The sequence below is a fragment of the Rattus norvegicus genome, chromosome 3, assembly GCF_021556685.1.
Source record: "Rattus norvegicus strain SHRSP/BbbUtx chromosome 3, alternate assembly SHRSP_T2T, whole genome shotgun sequence".
NCBI lineage: Eukaryota > Metazoa > Chordata > Mammalia > Rodentia > Muridae > Rattus > Rattus norvegicus.
Window position 1 is genome coordinate 168,630,208 of NC_141536.1, and position 16,879 is coordinate 168,647,086.

At 44.8% G+C, this 16,879-nt stretch overlaps 1 protein-coding gene across 8 annotated transcripts in view; it reads right to left on the reverse strand.

Annotated features, from left to right (window-relative positions):
• The window catches only part of Dido1 (death inducer-obliterator 1), a 53,246-nt gene extending 36,455 nt beyond the window's left edge, over positions 1–16,791 (reverse strand). For 4 of the 8 annotated variants that reach the window (XM_087653489.1, XM_087653486.1, XM_087653495.1 and 1 more), the window contains exon 1: positions 16,697–16,791. The gene's annotated coding sequence lies outside the window, so the exon portion shown is untranslated. 8 annotated transcript variants of the gene reach the window in all.
• Between the last annotated feature and the right edge of the window lie 88 nt (positions 16,792–16,879).

Sequence of the window (16,879 nt, forward strand, 5' to 3'; positions counted from 1 at the left end):
TTATACAGCAGTTCATACACAAAAAGTGGTCATGAAATTATAACCGTGCCATATTTACAATTTCTCCTCAAAGAAGAAAAAAGTGGCCATTTCAAGTGTACTGAGGCTATAATTAACTCTCTGCTTGATCCCTGTCAGTCTCTGGACAGGGTCTGATTTTGGTCCAAGCTTTTGGAGCTTGTGGCAATCTTATTGCCTTCAGTTCCTCCTGAATGTTAGAATTAAAGGTGTGAGTCACCGCATTAGACAGTATTAAAAGGTATTTTTCCCTTCCTCTCATTAAAAACCCATTAATTCCTATTAAACTAGAAGTCCAGATTCTACACTGTAATCTCAGCATTAAAATCTTATGTAGGGTCTTGAAGGATGACCCAGTGAATAAGGAGGGGCACTTGCTTTGTAAGCATGAGGACCCAAGTTCAAATCCCTAGCATCCATATATAAAGCTTGGCTGCTTGTACTACGCTGGTAACCTCCACACTGGAACGTGCTCAGAAAGGCAGACCCTACAAAAACCAAGCTTTCAGAGATCCCATCTCAAGAAAGTAATGTAGAAAACAGTAACAGAGGAAGACACAGAATGGCAAGCACATAGGGCATGCACATTCACATACACATACCATACACATACAACACACACAGCTTAAAGCCAAGTGAGACAGTACATACTAAACTAAATACTCAGGAAGCAGAGACAGGAGTACAGCAAATCCAATCAAGGCCAGCCTAAGCTGCCCTAGTGAAGCTCTTGTCAAAAAAAAAAAAAAAAAAAGAGCTGGGCTGGAGAGGTGGCTCAGCGGTTAAGAGCACTGACTACTCTTCCAGAGGTCCTGAGTTCAATTTCCAGCAACCACATGGTGGCTCACAACCATCTGTAATGGGATCTGGTGCCCTCTTCTGATGTGTCTAAAGACAGCTACAATGTACTCATATATAATAAATAAATAAATCTTAAAAAAAAAAAAAAGAGCTACTATTTCTCAAAGACAAGGCCAACTACATGCTTAAGAGTGACATCAGAAACAGGGTATACAGCTAACCAGCATTAGGTGGCAGCTTTCAAAGTTTTTGGTCCAGGTAAAATACACTCTGAAGAATCCATAAGATCTTTTGTTTATGAGGAATGAATCTACTGCTATTTATGAAAAGTCATTTTCTAAATAAATGTCCACCACATTTAATATTGCTTGTTATTTCAAAACCACACAAGTATTAAAAATGGTAGTATTTTTTATTTTGTGCAGATCTCTGGCTAACAGAAGACAGCAGGATTTCCAAACATGCTTCTGCCTTATATGGTTTTTAGTGACTTGTATGAAGAACGTCCCTGCTGTACAGAGGCATGTTGTTCTTTTTACATAACTGCAGCTGCTGTCTGAAACTGCATCAAATCAACAGCAGCCTTCCAGCAGTTAGCAGTGCTGTGGACTATAAGGCCCAGGCAAGCTCTCACTTCCCTGTACTAACCAACTGGCCTGTCTGGCACTATGTCAGTTTTTTACCCATTTGCATTTTCTGACCACATGTGCATGAGTCACTTAGAAAGAAAGCACCAAGCTTACGGGACTTCAGGCAGAGTTAGACAACAAAGGCATCTATCTGTAACAGCTTGGATTGACTCAGAAATGATTCATTACAGGAACGCTATCAAGCTCTCAATGATAGATACAAGTTTCCAAAGTTCTAATTTTCTATTGAAAGTGAAAATTTTATGTTTAGCAAGAAATCCTTAGATGCCTTTGTTGAGACTCACATCATTTATATTGGAGAGCATGCGTCCCATACACTGAGGCTGTCAGCCAAAGTGCTTGCTCATTCAAGGAGCCATTCCACAAGATGTCCAAGTGCCAACTCCTCATAGGAAAGTGACATCTGAGGGCTAAATCTAATAGAAGTGGCATGTACATCTTGTTCAAGGATATTACATTTCTTTAAACTACACTTATTTTTTCTGTGTGTTTGTCCATGTCTCTGCTATGGGCAGGGGTGTAGGTCAGAGAAGAATGGGCAGTCATTGCTCAACGGCTTGAGGTATCAAATTCAGCAAACCCTTACACAAGATACACGGAGCCATCTTCCCTAGTTCCAAAGACATTCTAAAGGGAAATTCGTATTTTACAAACCCAGCCCACAGTGAGTGGGGGCGCAGGGTCCCTTATACATGGCTGCAAAAATCAGGAAACCTCGCCACACTGGTCTATTATTTCAGAGAGTTTTGGCCTCTCAGCTCTGGGGGTGGGGTGTGTGTGTTTCTAGGCATCCCACAGAAGCCACGGAGTGTACCTGAACTGTCTACAGCATTTCTACTTAGGATAGCACTGGGCAGAGAAGGACAGTCAGTGGCAGCACCTATGATGCACCATCTTTCATCCTAGGTGCTCTAGAACGACCTCCAAATTCCTTCCCATTTCCTGACTCAGCTAAAAGCATTATTACCAATGCAGAGGAGAAACTGGGTAAAGCCTACTTTCCCCAAATGTTAAAATATCACTTTAAAAAAATAGCATTGGCACATTACCTACCTTTTAACCAATCTAATCTGAACATTCAATCAATTATCACCATTCTAACTGTTATCCACCTATGGCAGCAACAACCATAAAACTAACTCTGAATTGGGACAGATGGCCACAGTGAAGCTCCTACATGTGCCATAGCAATTCCAGAAAACCAATCATGACTCGTAATACCCAAGTGAACATGTACATTTTGACCTATTTGCAAAACATGTTTTTAAACTCTAGTTTTCCCTGAAATGATATTTAAAGCTATGTCACTTTAGACAGGCTCTCCTGTAAGGATGACCTTGACTTTAAATACCACCTGAGTGCAGGGATGCTAGGATATTATAAGCAATGCGTGGGGGTAAGCCTAGCCCTGAGAACCCCACTGAGAGGAACAAGAGTTCTACCCTCCAGTGCCCCCAAATTTACTTTTGAGGCAATAAAGACTGTTTGACCCTAACCCAGAATTTGTTACTTCTGACAGGTTAGGTCAGTTTATCATTACTTATTCTTTCTTTTTTTTAAAGATTTATTCATTTATTATATGTGAGTACACCATAGCTGTCTTCAGACACACCAGAAGAGGGCATCAGATCTCATTACAGATGGTTGTGAGCCACCATGTGGTTGCTGGGTATTGAACTCAGGACCTGTGGAAGAGCAGTCAGTGCTCTTAACCACTGAGACATGTCTCCAGCCCCTATTCTTTCTATTATTAAATAAACATCTTCCATTAAGTAAAAGGGACTGAGAAGATGCTGACACTGTTTATGAAAAATGAAAAACTATCAGGGCTCTTTTAAACTCAGTTTTAATTCTCATAAAGTAAATTAATAGTTTATATAAAATTCAACTTGTTCAGAAATGAGAAATTTCCTCTTCCCTGGCCCTCAGTGGGAGCAGCTTGCTGTTCATATATAATCCTGACCCAGCAGGCTGTAATGCCTAGCTCTTGTCATTGAGCCCCAAGGTCTGCAGTGGCAAAACCTGTCTATCACATATGCTGATGCTTCAGCCCGTGAAGTAAATTAAGAAACCCAGTTTTCATTTCTCTCAATGTCTACTGCTCAATAAAACAAATGCTATTTACCAAATCAATTAAATTTTTCTGGCCAGGTCAAAGTAAGTTGAGGAAAAGAAGCATTATAAGGAAATCATTTTTTTTTTAAAAATAAAAATCTTGTTGATTTAAATCTCCCATGAGGACAAAAAAGTGGCACTGTCAAGAGAAAAACCACTGTCAGGACTGATGTTTCACCCAGGCCTCCAAGTCTCTCCGTATCCCAGATTCCTTCCTTCCAGTTTCTAGTTTAAAAAACATAGGCTTTTAAGTTTGGTAGCAATGCAGAGAGGAAATTTCAAGTCTTCCACTGGTGGCCAGGAGCTAGAAACTGTGTGAGGCTATCCTTGTTTGGGGTAGGGCATCAAGTCTCTTAGAGCAGCTACCTAGGGTGGGTTCTCCTCCTGTCCCTTTCACATCCCCAGAGATGGTAGGCTTTGTATGGGTAACTGCTGCTCCTAAGATCAGGACCAGATCATCACATTATAAGCTTATCAGGAAACCCCGTATCTAGGCTGACTACCTACCCAACAATGTGTGTACATGTATATGGCTTGGAGGATCCTTTTGTTGTGTTTCCTGCAAAGCAAAGGATATGGAATTCCTGGGATGTGAAGCTCATGTTTATTTCCACATACTTATGCCCCAGATTATGTAGGCATTACTATCTTAAGTCCTGCTGGGTACAATGAAAGCACATTATATCCTATAGTAAATGCCAAGAGCCGGTCAAGCACAGTCTTGGTGCCTGTCCTCTGCAGATACATCTAGCTGATTGTGCCACTTTTCTAAGCATCACGGCATTGGCAGATCCTAACTCACATCTCAGAGTACAAATAGAATAAAACAGCATCTTTAATATCACAAGAAAATCATTTCTTGTTCTATACTTTTCCTCAAAGGCAAGAACCTGGGCACACCAATAAAAATAGCTCAAAGACACCGTCTCATAGTGTAAAGGTGATCTGTTCTCTAGGTGTTTAGAGTCAAGTATTCTTCCAACTCATTTCAACAATAAGAGCACTCCTTTTTTGGGGGTGGGGTGGGGAGTGTCAGGGCACAGTTTCTCTGTGTAGCCCTGGCCATCCTGGAACTCAGACAGATACACCTACCTCTGCCTCCCGAGTGCTGGGACTAAAGACATGTGCCACCGTGCCCAGCAATAAGGGCACTCTTAAGGCCAGGCCTTGTGGTGCTTGTTGTTAATCCCAGCACTCGGGAGGCAGAGGTAGGCTGGCCTGGTCAACAGAGTGACTAACACAACAGCCAGAGACATATAGCAAGACCCTGTTGCAAAAAGACAAAAACAAAAAGAGAACTTTTAATCGTTATGAACAGTCAATGATAAAAATGGATGGATAGTTGGGGGCTGGACAGATGGCTCAGAGGTTAAGAGCACTGACTCCTCTTCCAGAGGTTCTCAGTTCAATTCCCAGCAACCACATGGTGGCTCACAACCATCTGTAATGGGATCCGATGACCTCTTCTGCTGTGTCTGAAGATAGCCACAGTGTATTCTCATACATGAAATAAATAAATCTTTAAAAAAAAAGGATAGTTGGGGCTGGGGATTTAGCTCAGTGGTAGAGCGCTTACCTAGGAAGCGCAAGGCCCTGGGTTCGGTCCCCAGCTCCGAAAAAAAGAACCAAAAAAAAAAAAAAAAAAAAAAAAGGATAGTTGGATAGACAGAGCTAGCTGCACAGCGCTTAAGTATCAGATGCCCCTTTCTTACCACTGAAAAGTCACACTTTTTAGGGGCTAAATGACAGTGATGTGACACTTGAAGCAGAAACAGATGGAAGAAAACAGTCACTGGGAAATAAACAGATTACAAAAGCATAAACATTGCTTTTTTTCATTAAGTTGTCGTAGACTTTGGAGTTTAAATAAAAGTGTTTTATAATGAATAAAAATGTAAAATCAATCAGTATTAACAAAGGCTCTTTAGTGTCACCAGGAAGGCTTTAGTATAAAGACCTTGGAGTTTGGTTTGAGAATCACTGGTGTGGGGACTGAGCACAAAGCCCCCATAATTGCTATCTGTCTGTGTAAAGCACCCTTTCTATCTAGCTAAGATTCACAAGGGCCATGAGTAGACCCAATCCGATCCCACTCCTTTCCCTCCTCATTCAGGTTCAGCCATTATGCTGAGGAGGCTGTAAGTTCCTAAGTTCAGGTCAAAGCCCAAGAAACTTTTCAGCTGAAACCTTCCTTTCCATCTCTAACATTTGTAGTAAGGAGCTGTGTTTTAGCTGGAGCCTTCCTGTCCATCTCAAGGATTGGTGGAGACAATACATGGGCGTTTTTCCCTTTGGTTGTGGTGTGGGCGCAGGATAATGAGGTCAACAATGAGCTCTAGCAGAGCTTCCTGTATTATCTACTGCAGCTCAGCTGAATTCCTTTCAAGGCAGTTAGAGGAGCAACAATCCCCAGTACTTCCTCAATATCAACACAATATAAACAGGCAACAAGGCTATTTCAAACCCAAACACATGTGTTTAAGCTACAATTTACCAAATCCTTGACAGTGCCTATCAGGCTTCTCAGGGGAAGGCTCTCTGGATATAGTCTCCCAACTCTTGCTCCTGTCCTAAATAACCTGCACTTTCTATTCCCAACAGTCAGGTAACATCTAGGGATAAACTGTATAGACACAAGGATAAAATTACTTATTTTTAAATTTGTCTGCTGGGCTGGAGAGATGGCTCAGCGGTTAAGAGCACCCAACTACTCTTCCAGAGGTCCTGAGTTCAATTCCTAGCAACCACACGGTGGCTCACAACCATCTGTAAAGAGATCTGATGCCCTCTTCTGGTGTATCTGAAGACAGCTACAGTGTACTTATATATAATAAATGAATAAATCTTAAAAAAAAAAAATGTGTCTGCCACCTGTGTGCAGGTGCCCAAAGATGCGGAAGAAGGCATAGGACTTCCCAGAGCTGGAATTAGACATGGTTGTGAGCCCTCCAGATGCTTGGGAACCAAGTTCTGGTTTTGTAGAAAAGAAAACAGGAACTCCTAACAGCTGAGCCATCTCTCCAACCTCTAGAATTATTCTTAAAAAGTATGTCAACTGCCTACTCATGTTCCCTTATGAACTTCTCAAAATGACTGCTCAGAAAATAAACTAAAGCCTTGTCTGTCTCACAGATGAGCCTGCACACTCAGAACAAATGAGCACACCTCAGACTTTGGGCTTTGACCTCCTCTTTCCAAAGAGCACACTATCACTGGCTGCAAATCACACAACCTTTGTAACCGAATCAACACAACCTTAGAGACTATTGGTGAGTTTCTATAAAGACCCAGTCACCTAAGACCTAAGGAAAACTCTATTTAGGGGCAATTTCTTAGTTAGGACTTGAGCATAAGAAACAGTTCCTACAACATGGGTTCACTATGCAGGGATCTAAGAGCAACATGAAACAGTGGAATCTTTACTCTTCTGGGGCCAAACAGAAGTCACCTAGTCTCACAGGACAAATGTGTAACATGGTAAAACATGCCATGCTGACAGAAGTGTAAGGCCTGGCACAGTACCCACATGCTGAAGAGAAATCATTCTTGAGGTGCTCAGCACCAACTGAATTAAGACTCTTTAGCCTATTGAGGCAATACCTACCAGAGGTCCAGAGAGCTTTTCTGACAATAGAAAACTTCTGCGAACGACAAAAGATAGGAAGACATCCCATCTCGCCTTCAAGACCTACCTGAGCTTTCCTCAGGTTCCCTAGCACACGTTCTCAGCAAGCTATTGTGATGCTACACTTGCACTGAGTGCCAGGAGGAAAAGTGCCGGTCATGAGTGCTGGCAGGGGGTCATCAATTACACAACCTTTTTTGTGTGCTGTTTCTCATCTGTACACAACTGAGTTTGCCCGACAGACAAACTCACTCCACTTAATCAAGTGTAACAAGGAACATCCTTTTGTGGAAAATCAAATATACACAACATTCCAAATCAAACCCAGGGCCTCTTACTCAAGAGTTACTGCTGAGATCAATCTACATTAACCCACACCTGGCCACCAACATTGGCAAGAGGCAATGAAAGCCCAGGCAACGCCCAGGCCCTACGAGGGGCTGGGCCTTGGTCTTCCCCGAAGCCTCCCCCCACCCCCAAGAGATATCTGCTCCTACTCCCGCGAATTCGCGCCTAGGCCCGATCGCGTCCTACCACGAGTGTTCTACCAGTGTTGAGGACCTGCGGCCGCGAGAGGCTGGCTGGGCCCCTAACCCCGAATCACAATCAAGGGCTCCACAGCCTCCCAGACCCAGACCAGCCTGGACTACACAAGCCAACCAGTGATTAGACAGAAACCAGACGCAGGCAGGCCGCCCGCCCGCCCGGCCTCACGCGCTCCTCCGCGATCCCTCGGCCCGGGGCCGGAAAGGGCCTCACGGACCGCGACGCCATTTTCTCGGCGCCATTGCACCGCTCGCCAGGATTAGGCTGCCGGCATGGCGTCGCTCCGCCTTGCCCCGATCCTAAATGCCGTTCAGGTCCACACGGCTCCCGCCCTCCTTCGCTGCACAGAGCCACTTACCCCGGCCGCAGGGATCCCGCAGCCATTTCCAGACCTACCACTGATCTAGAGCGGAGACCAGCGAGACTACCGTCCTAGAGCGGTGGGCCGCGCGGCAAGCGGAAGAAATCAACCGGCCACCGAGACGTGGTGAGGCTAGAGCGGCCGTGCCGCCCTTCTTACACGCATGCGCCACCGGGGCTCCTCGGAGCGCCAGCCTAATCGGCTGGGCACGCTTGACAGATTCCCGAACCAAGGGGCTAAGCTAGGAGCCAATGCCATGAAGAGATTCCTCGAGCTATCCTGGAACAGCACTCTGCCCAGTATTCCAAAAGCTTTAGAAACCCTCTGCGCCTACGGGGACTGGTGCTTCGTGGTAAACCAGCGTCAGACTCCGGTGGGAAGGAGCCAGGAAAACTCCAAAGTCCCTTTGCGGGCCGCGCAGCTCTTGGCCTATTGCAGGGAGTATGCGGGGCCGGGAAGGGCATCCGCCCAACAGGAATTCCCTGGGACTTAACTCTGCTTTACTCCTTGCTAGAAACACCCTTGCCCCGTCCATTTCTTCCTAAATACCAACCAGGAGTCAGGAGCCAATGCCTTGGCATACGTGCCTACGAGGGCCGGACCCCCTAACCCCCAGCCTCCTCACGAAGGCATTTAAGGATATCCCCCCCCCCTCTAGCGCTTACTACAGTGACATTCCTTCACTGTCCCCCAAATTACTTAAGGAAACCGGAGAGAGGCCTTTACTCTCTTACAGTACTGTGAACACTAGCCACTTTGCCCAGAGAGCAGTTAACACCGGGTAGGCGCTCAGCTTTGCCCCATACAACCAGCTTATTTATGTATGCACAGACACAAGGCTTGGAAGCCAGACTTATGTCCTAACTTCGGCTTCCTGGAAGAACGAACATGTGCTCCAGTCTAGTAAGCCCTCTCTCACACTGTAGAGGCCTTTAATGCTCCATTCAGAAGTCCAGGTCTTGAGTAGTTTTCTTTCTAACATGTCCCAAGATTACATGCCAGCTCGTGGGGCTTCCAGTACAATAGGAGGCTGCGTCTGCTTCCCTTGGTGAGATCCTTCAATACCACCTTTCTGATTCTTGTCAAGGAGCCTACCCTGATTCCTCAACTCTGCCCTTGAGTTATGTTCCCAGCATCCACAAAGAGACAAAAAACTCCGGTTCCGGGGATTCAGTGCCCTCTTCTGGCCTCCTTGGACACCAGGCACCCGGCACCCATTGTATGTACACATAATAGATGCAGAACACTCATACACATTAAATTTAAAAAATTTAAATATAAAAAAACTAAAACCCAACATTTAACTTCTAGTTCATTTTATTATGTACAGTGCTGGAGATTGAACCAGGAGCCACTCTAGGGACATGCTAGGTATGGAGTGATCTTAACAGCTAACTTTAGATAAAATGTGCACAGCACTGAAGAATCCTATAACAAACAAATCAGCAACTTTGTATGAAGTGGAATAGAGTAAAGCATCTGTCTTTGATTTCACTGTAAGAACAGCAGATTCCAATTTGCAGCAGATCTTTATCTGGCAGTGGTACATCTGTACACAGCTGAGATCCAACACCGACCATCACAGTACAGAGAGCACAAGGTACTGGCAGCACAGAAAAGAGCCAAGAAAACAATTCATAGACTTTGTAACCAGGTGTAGTGACATCTGTATTGCAAGCACTGAGGATGCTGAAGCAAGAAGACCTGTGAACTCCAGGACAACCTTGGCTACAGAGTGAAACACTCTCTTAAGACATAAAAAAGTACAAAAACCAGTCAAGACAGCCAGGGAAACACTGAGACCCGTCTCAAAGAAAAAGAAGAAAAAAAAGTAACAACAAAGAGGGCTTATGTCACAAATTGTCCGGTCCACAGAACAGAATCTGTGCAAACCTGCCTATAGAGGTCAGGGCTGGAGAGATGGCTCAGCAATTAAGAGCACTGGCTGCTCTTCCAGAGGTCCTGAGTTCAATTCCCAGCAACCACAACCCACAACCATCTGTAGTGGGATCTGATGTTTTCTTCTGGTGTTCATGAAAAGAGCTATAGTGTACTCATACATAAAATAAGTTAAAAAAAAAAAAAAAGGTCAATGATCCTTCTTTTTCTGGTTTATTTCCCAAGTGTTCTGCCTGCATGTATGAATGTCCAACCATGTGCTATGCCTAGGGCCCCCACATAAGTCAGAAAGGGGAGTCAGATTCCCTGGAATTCGGAGTTTGGGGTGACTGTGACCACCGTATGGGCTGGTAATTGAACTTGGATCCCCTGCAACAAGGGCTTTTAACCACTGTAATACCCCTACAGCTAAGATGTCAGGATTTATAGAAAAAGGGGGAAGCGATACAAATGTGTAGCTCTTTTGCAGCTCTCTTCAACAGAAGCCAAGGATTAAAGAATCCAAGGGCTTACTTTGGGGGGAGGGGGGAAGTAAAGGAAAGCATCCATGGAAACGATGTAGTTCTGGATTTAATTCCAGAACTGGGAAAGCAGCAGGCTGGTCTCTGTGGTTCAAAGACAGCTTGGTCTACCAGCTGAAGAAGACCCAGTCTCAAGAGGGTAAGAGTTATTCTACGGGGTTGGGGATTTAGCTCAGTGGTAGAGCAAGGCCCTGGGTTCGGTCCTCAGCTCCAAGAAAAAAAAAAAGTTATTCTACAAAACGCAGCTGGCATCTTGGTACCTGTTTTTTTTTGTTTGTTTGTTTGTTTGTTTTTTGTTTTGGTTCTTTTTTTCGGAGCTGGGGACCGAACCCAGGGCCTTGCGCTTCCTAGGTAAGCGCTCTACCACTGAGCTAAATCCCCAGCCCCCCTGGTTATTTACCTAATGGAAGCATTTTGTATTTTATCCTCAGAATGCTTTTCCCTTTTATAAAACTCCATGCTATTTGATTATTCAGTGCTGAGGGTTGACTCCATTATCGTGTGTTTGTGCTGTGTAAGTGCTCTCTCTACCACTGAGCTATCACTTCAGCCCCTTGATGATGTTCTCTCTCTTATTAATGTGGTGTGCACATTACCAAAGTAGGCGTGGTGGCGTCTTTTCTGCCTTCCTTTACATGGCTCCCAGGGTCTACTACACAGGTCATTAGGCCATGGTGGAGCAAGCACATATACTTCTTACCCGTTGTGCTATCTCTCTCTCTCAGGGAACTGCTATCTATCCCTACCCCCAAATACAAAACCAGGGTTTCTGTGTAGCCCTGGCTGTCCTTAAACTCAAAAGATCAGCCTTTGCATCCCAAGTGCCGAGATAAAAGGCGTGTATCACTACAGCCAGGCTTGAGAGCTGCTACTCTTTCACACTGAAACAACTTCAAATTTCTGCCTTGGTTTGCAGAACAGTGGTACCTCTCCTACCTCGGTCACATTTTTATGACTTCTCTTCCCCAGGTCCACCTATTGCACACAGGAAGCTTAGCTAGTTAATGAATGCACCAGGCTGACATTCCTGTCACCTTGGCAACTGTCCCAGGACATGCCCACCTATTTTCTACTCTTAAGTCCTTGATGCCACTGTACATCGGCCATCATTCTACCCCACCGTCCTGTCTATTCCACACATACTGTGGAAACCCACCTCTACTCAACTGGATCTACCCTTTCACCTGGTCCCTGGAACATTCCCACGTGTACCCCAAACTCAAATGCATTTCAAAGCCTAAAACAAAAATTGGCTCATGGGGATGGAGCTCAGTGGGTAAGAGCATTTGACACTCAAGTAGGGACAGGTACAAGTTCATGCCTATAACCTCAGTGCTGTGGATGGTGGTGACAGGCAAGACAGGATTGCTGGAGCTTGCTGGCTACTGGCTTAGTTTATAGTTCAGTGAGTGAGACCTTGTCCTGAAGAAATAAGGCAGAGCCAAGAGAACACAGGCCATCTCCTCTGGCCTTTATGCATTCCTGGGTGTATACTCACCCACACACAAAGAAAAACCACAAATGAGCTAGCGACTCCCTCCTTTGCTGGTATTCACACTGGAGAAGGGCCTTGGCACATGCACTCATTTATTCCCTAGTAACAGCCATATGAAGTACCTAGAATGTACTTTTATTAACTGACATGTCAGTACATAAGAATGTTACTATTTTTGGTGCATGTTCATTCATTCACGTGTGTATGTGAAGTTGCACATGTGTACTTGGGCAGGGAGAGGCCAGAGGTCAATGCTGGTCAGGTATCCTCCTCAGTCTCTTACTTTTGAGAATGACCCCCTCATTGAATCTGGAGCTCACCAGTTCAGAGACATGGGCTTGCCAGGAAGTCCCGGGGTCCTCATGTCGGCCTGTTAGCACTGGGATAACAGCAGCTACAGTATCAGTTTTTGTACACAGGGATCAATCTCAGGTCCCTTTGCTCAAACATTTTACTGAATAAGCCATCTCCACAGCACGATAAACCTTATTTTTAGGGGAATCATGATATAAGACAATGGCAACATGGGGTGGGCTGTTGAGAGCCAAGGAAGATAGTAGTTTAGAACTCTTTTTTTCTTTGAGACACCATTTCTCTCAATAACCCTGGTTATCCTGGAACTCACTGTTTAGACCAGGCTGACCCTGTCTCCTCTGCATTACCGTGTGTGTGTGTGTGTGTGTGTGTGTGTGTGTGTGTGTGTGTGTGTGTGTGCGCGCGCACGTGTGAGTGTTTTGCCTATATCTGCATGTATGTGTACCATGTGCACAGGCAAGGTGCTCACGAGGGCCAGAAGAGGGAGACCAATCCCCCGAAATGAGTTACAGCCAATAATTCCAAGTGAGCACTGAGGTCTGAGCTTGGGTCCTCTATGAGAGCGGGAGTGCCCTTAACGACTGAGCCATCTCTCCAGTTCCAGAACTACTTCTCAAACTGTGAGCTGCAATCCTATATGGGGTTCCATATCTGAAATGGGGGGAGGTTATGACAAATTTAGCAACAACCATAGTTTCTAAGCACGTAACAAATCAAAATGAAATACATAATGATTCTTAGGTGTTTCTAAAAGGGTTCACCCATGGTGTACTGATCAACTGCGTCTTGGTTCTTTTAAAACATTTATTATTTTTAAATTATGTGAATGTGTGTCTGTGCACATGTGTCAGATGCCTGTAGAGTTCAGAAGAGGGCATTAGATTCCCTGGAACATAAGTGACTATGAGCTACCATGTGTTGGGGCCAGAAATCAAAGTCCTTATCAAGGGTAGCAAGTGCTGAGCAATTTCTCTGGGCGCTGCCATCTTGGTCTTGAATATAAAACATGTTCATTTTACATGCCAGGAAACACCAACAAACACACCTTGATCATATTTAAGACTACTGCTTGTTATGAACTACAATATTTTTACTATATAAAGTTTATGCTCTTAAAGAAATGTAATAGAAGCCAGGTGCAGTGGTGAAAAAATCTTTAATCCAGCACTTGGGAGGCAGAGGCAGAGGCAGGTAGATTTCTGAGTTCAAGACTAGCCTGGCCTAAACAAATGAGACTCTCTCAAGGAAGGAAGGAAGGAAGGAAGGAAGGAAGGAAGGAAGGAAGATAATTATTTACTTTTAAAAACTTCCTTACAGCATGAGAGTGTCAAATTAGTAATCTTTGGATAGTATTAGAATTTTAATTTCAAAAATTGCTGTTGGGGGGGCTGGAGAGATGGCTCAGCGGTTAAGAGCACTGACTGCTCTTCCAGAGGTCCTGAGTTCAATTCCCAGCAACCACACGGTTGCTCACAACCATCTGAGATCTGAGAGCAACAATGTACTAATAAATTTAAAAAAAAAAAAATTGCTGTTGGAATTACTGACTTGAGCTGTGCCAATGAATAAAAAGATCAAGATCAGGACAAGATGTAGTCAGTTATGTGGTGAACTGCTGGTCTGGGTATGTACCGTACCATGCTCTGAATTCAGTCCCCAGCACCACAGGGTAGAACAGGAGACTCTAACTCACTGTCACTCTTGCAGGCAGCACACACAAAGGAGAACCTTGTCTTTCAAAAAATAAAATTGCAGGCTGGACTGGATCCTGTCACTCTTCTTCTAGAAATGAAGTTTGGTTCTTAGTATTCATAGGGGAGTGAGAGGGCTCAAAACTACTTACAAACTCTGTTCCAGGGGTTCTGACATCCTTTTCTGGCCTCCAAATACACAAAAGTAAATCTTAGAAAAAGAATTTATTTAGGCTTTTTTTTTTTGGACAGAGGTTGTCTCTATGTAGCCCTAGCTGACCTGGAACTATATAGATCAGGTTGTCCTTGAACTCAAATACAAAAAATTAAAGGCCTGTGCCACTTCATACAGCCACAAAAGAAAAAAAAATCTTTTTTAAAAGATTTGTCAGACACAGTAGCACACACCAGCACTTGAGAGGCAGAGGCAGGAGGATCTCTGTGACTCAAAGGCTAGCCTGGTCTACATAGTGAGTTCCAGGACAGCCAGAGCTACATTGTGAGGCCCTGTCTCAAAATAAAACAAAACCCCCACAGATTGATTTCTATTTATGTGTACATAAGTGCCCAGAGGCCAGAGATTATTAGATCTCCAGAAACTGGAGTGAGGTGGCTGTGAGCTGCCTTAGGTACTGGTAACTTAAATTCAGTTCTCCGAGACATTATTTCTCCAGCCCCAAGGCTAACACTTAATGCAAAAATAAGCAAGCACATACATCTCTTTAGAATGAAAATTTGCTTTTCTCCTTAATGGTAAAATAGGAGAAGGCCATTATAAAATTCCATTATCAGTTAATATTTGATTTGTACATCTATTTTATATATCATATACCCAGAGTAGCATGAAAAAAATCCTATGCATAAAGGGATTGAAGGTAGAAAGTTTAAGAATCCCCAGTTTACGGGGGTTGGGGTTTAGCTCAGTGGTAGAGCGCTTGCCTAGCTAGGCAAGCATAAGGCCCTGGGTTCGGTCCCCAGCTCCAAAAAAGAAGAAAAAAAAAAAAAAAAAGAATCCCTAATTTACAAGATCACCTGAGCTGGGCATGGTGGGACACACTTTTTAAAGACAGGGTCTCCCTACATAGCCCTGGCTGACCTGAAACTCATAGAGATCCACTTGCCTCTAGGTGTGCCACCATAAGCAGCCTATTAACAATCCACGATACACAGAGAAACATAATCTGGAAAATTCAAAAAATAAAAATTATCACCTGAGCAAAAGGAAAAGACAAAACTTGCTGGTATTTAGTGAAATTTCCCAGGGAAGGCAAAGCAGCTGAGGGAAGCATTTTACAGGCCCAAAGAGAACCACAGGGCTCAGGGTGACTGGAGCAGGAAGGCCAATCAACTGGCAAATGCTTTACAGGAAAGTCAGAGTGTAGGAGAAATAGTACTGTGAGAGGACATATGTGACAATGTCCTCATGTGAAAAGACACCACACCGTGGTTAAAGGATACTTCACGCAAGCAGCAAAGATGATGAGCTCAGGGTTTAAGCAGCTGAGGAACCCCAAGCAGGAGCTAGTTTGTAGAAAAGACTATGGCACTAGCAGACTTGTTAGTGGGGTTGCTAATCCATCATCCACAGAGGCACTGAAATTCAGTTAACCCCTCTCTATTTAAGATACTGGCCTCTTCCCTTGCACACTTTTGAGTTGATATCCAACTCTACCCAGTAAAGTAAGCGCTACACAGTTTGTCAATACCAACCTAAACAGCTTTGGTTAGAGCTATGGAGTTGCAGACTTAGCGCGTACAGCCACTGTGGTCGTTGTGTCCAACAGATCTGCAAAACTGGCCTTATTTTCAGTGACTCAATGAGAAGTTGCTTTCCCTAAACTCAGTTCATTTTTAAGCAAGCACACTCAACTATCTCAGACTGCCCAACATTTCCCCCCCAAAAGCATTCCAGAATTCCTTTACATTACAATGACTAAATTTGCATTCCCCTCCGGTAGACAATAAACACATGAATATGCAAATACTCATTTACCGACTCCAGCGAGGGCCTCTAACTACCCCCATCCCTTACCGGAATCTCTAAGAACCCATCTCAAGGCAATGAATAAACAGGATTCGGGGGGGTGGGAGGGATAGGAGTCCCTTCTCCGGCGGCTGGGATTCCCTCCGTCGGAGTCTTGAGCTGGGTCCCCACCGTACGCCGCTAAGACTCTCTCTGTGAACGCCCTGAAGTAGGGAATACCCTCGGCGGCCTGGAGGAATCCCCACGGTGAGCGTTTTTGAAGCATGGATCTGCTCTGCTTCCATGATTGCCTTAGAAACAGGGATTAACATCCGTGCAAGCTCCATTCCCTGAGAACCCCAGCACTAGGGAGTCACCTTCTTGAGTGCCCAGAAACGAGGGAACGAGAGCCTCTGCAGTCCGCTCTCCAGCGAAGCCACAAGGATCGCTCTAAGCAGCGTTGTTCTGACGCTGACCTGGCCTCTATTACAACGTTCCCGGAATAAATCCTAGGAGCTCGCTCACGTCCGGAGGCCTTGTCTTTGAGACTAGAGCCTGGCGGACTAAAGGCCGGGAATGCCCTCATCTCGCGCACTCCGGTGTTCACACACACCTATTCCTCAACCACCCCCCGCTTCACACACACACACACACACACACACACATACACACACAAAACAAGAAAAGAGCTGGGACCTTCATTTCGAACTCAGTCTACACGTCTCCATCCCCGCGCTAGCACTCAGTACGCGAATGCCCCCGCAGCAGCCATCTTGCGCAGAAGCGATACTAGCCTTTTGACTCTCGCGCCAACCCGTAGAGCTAGGGCACTGCCAAAGAGTTGTGCGCAAGAACGGAAGACAAGACCCTAGTATCCTG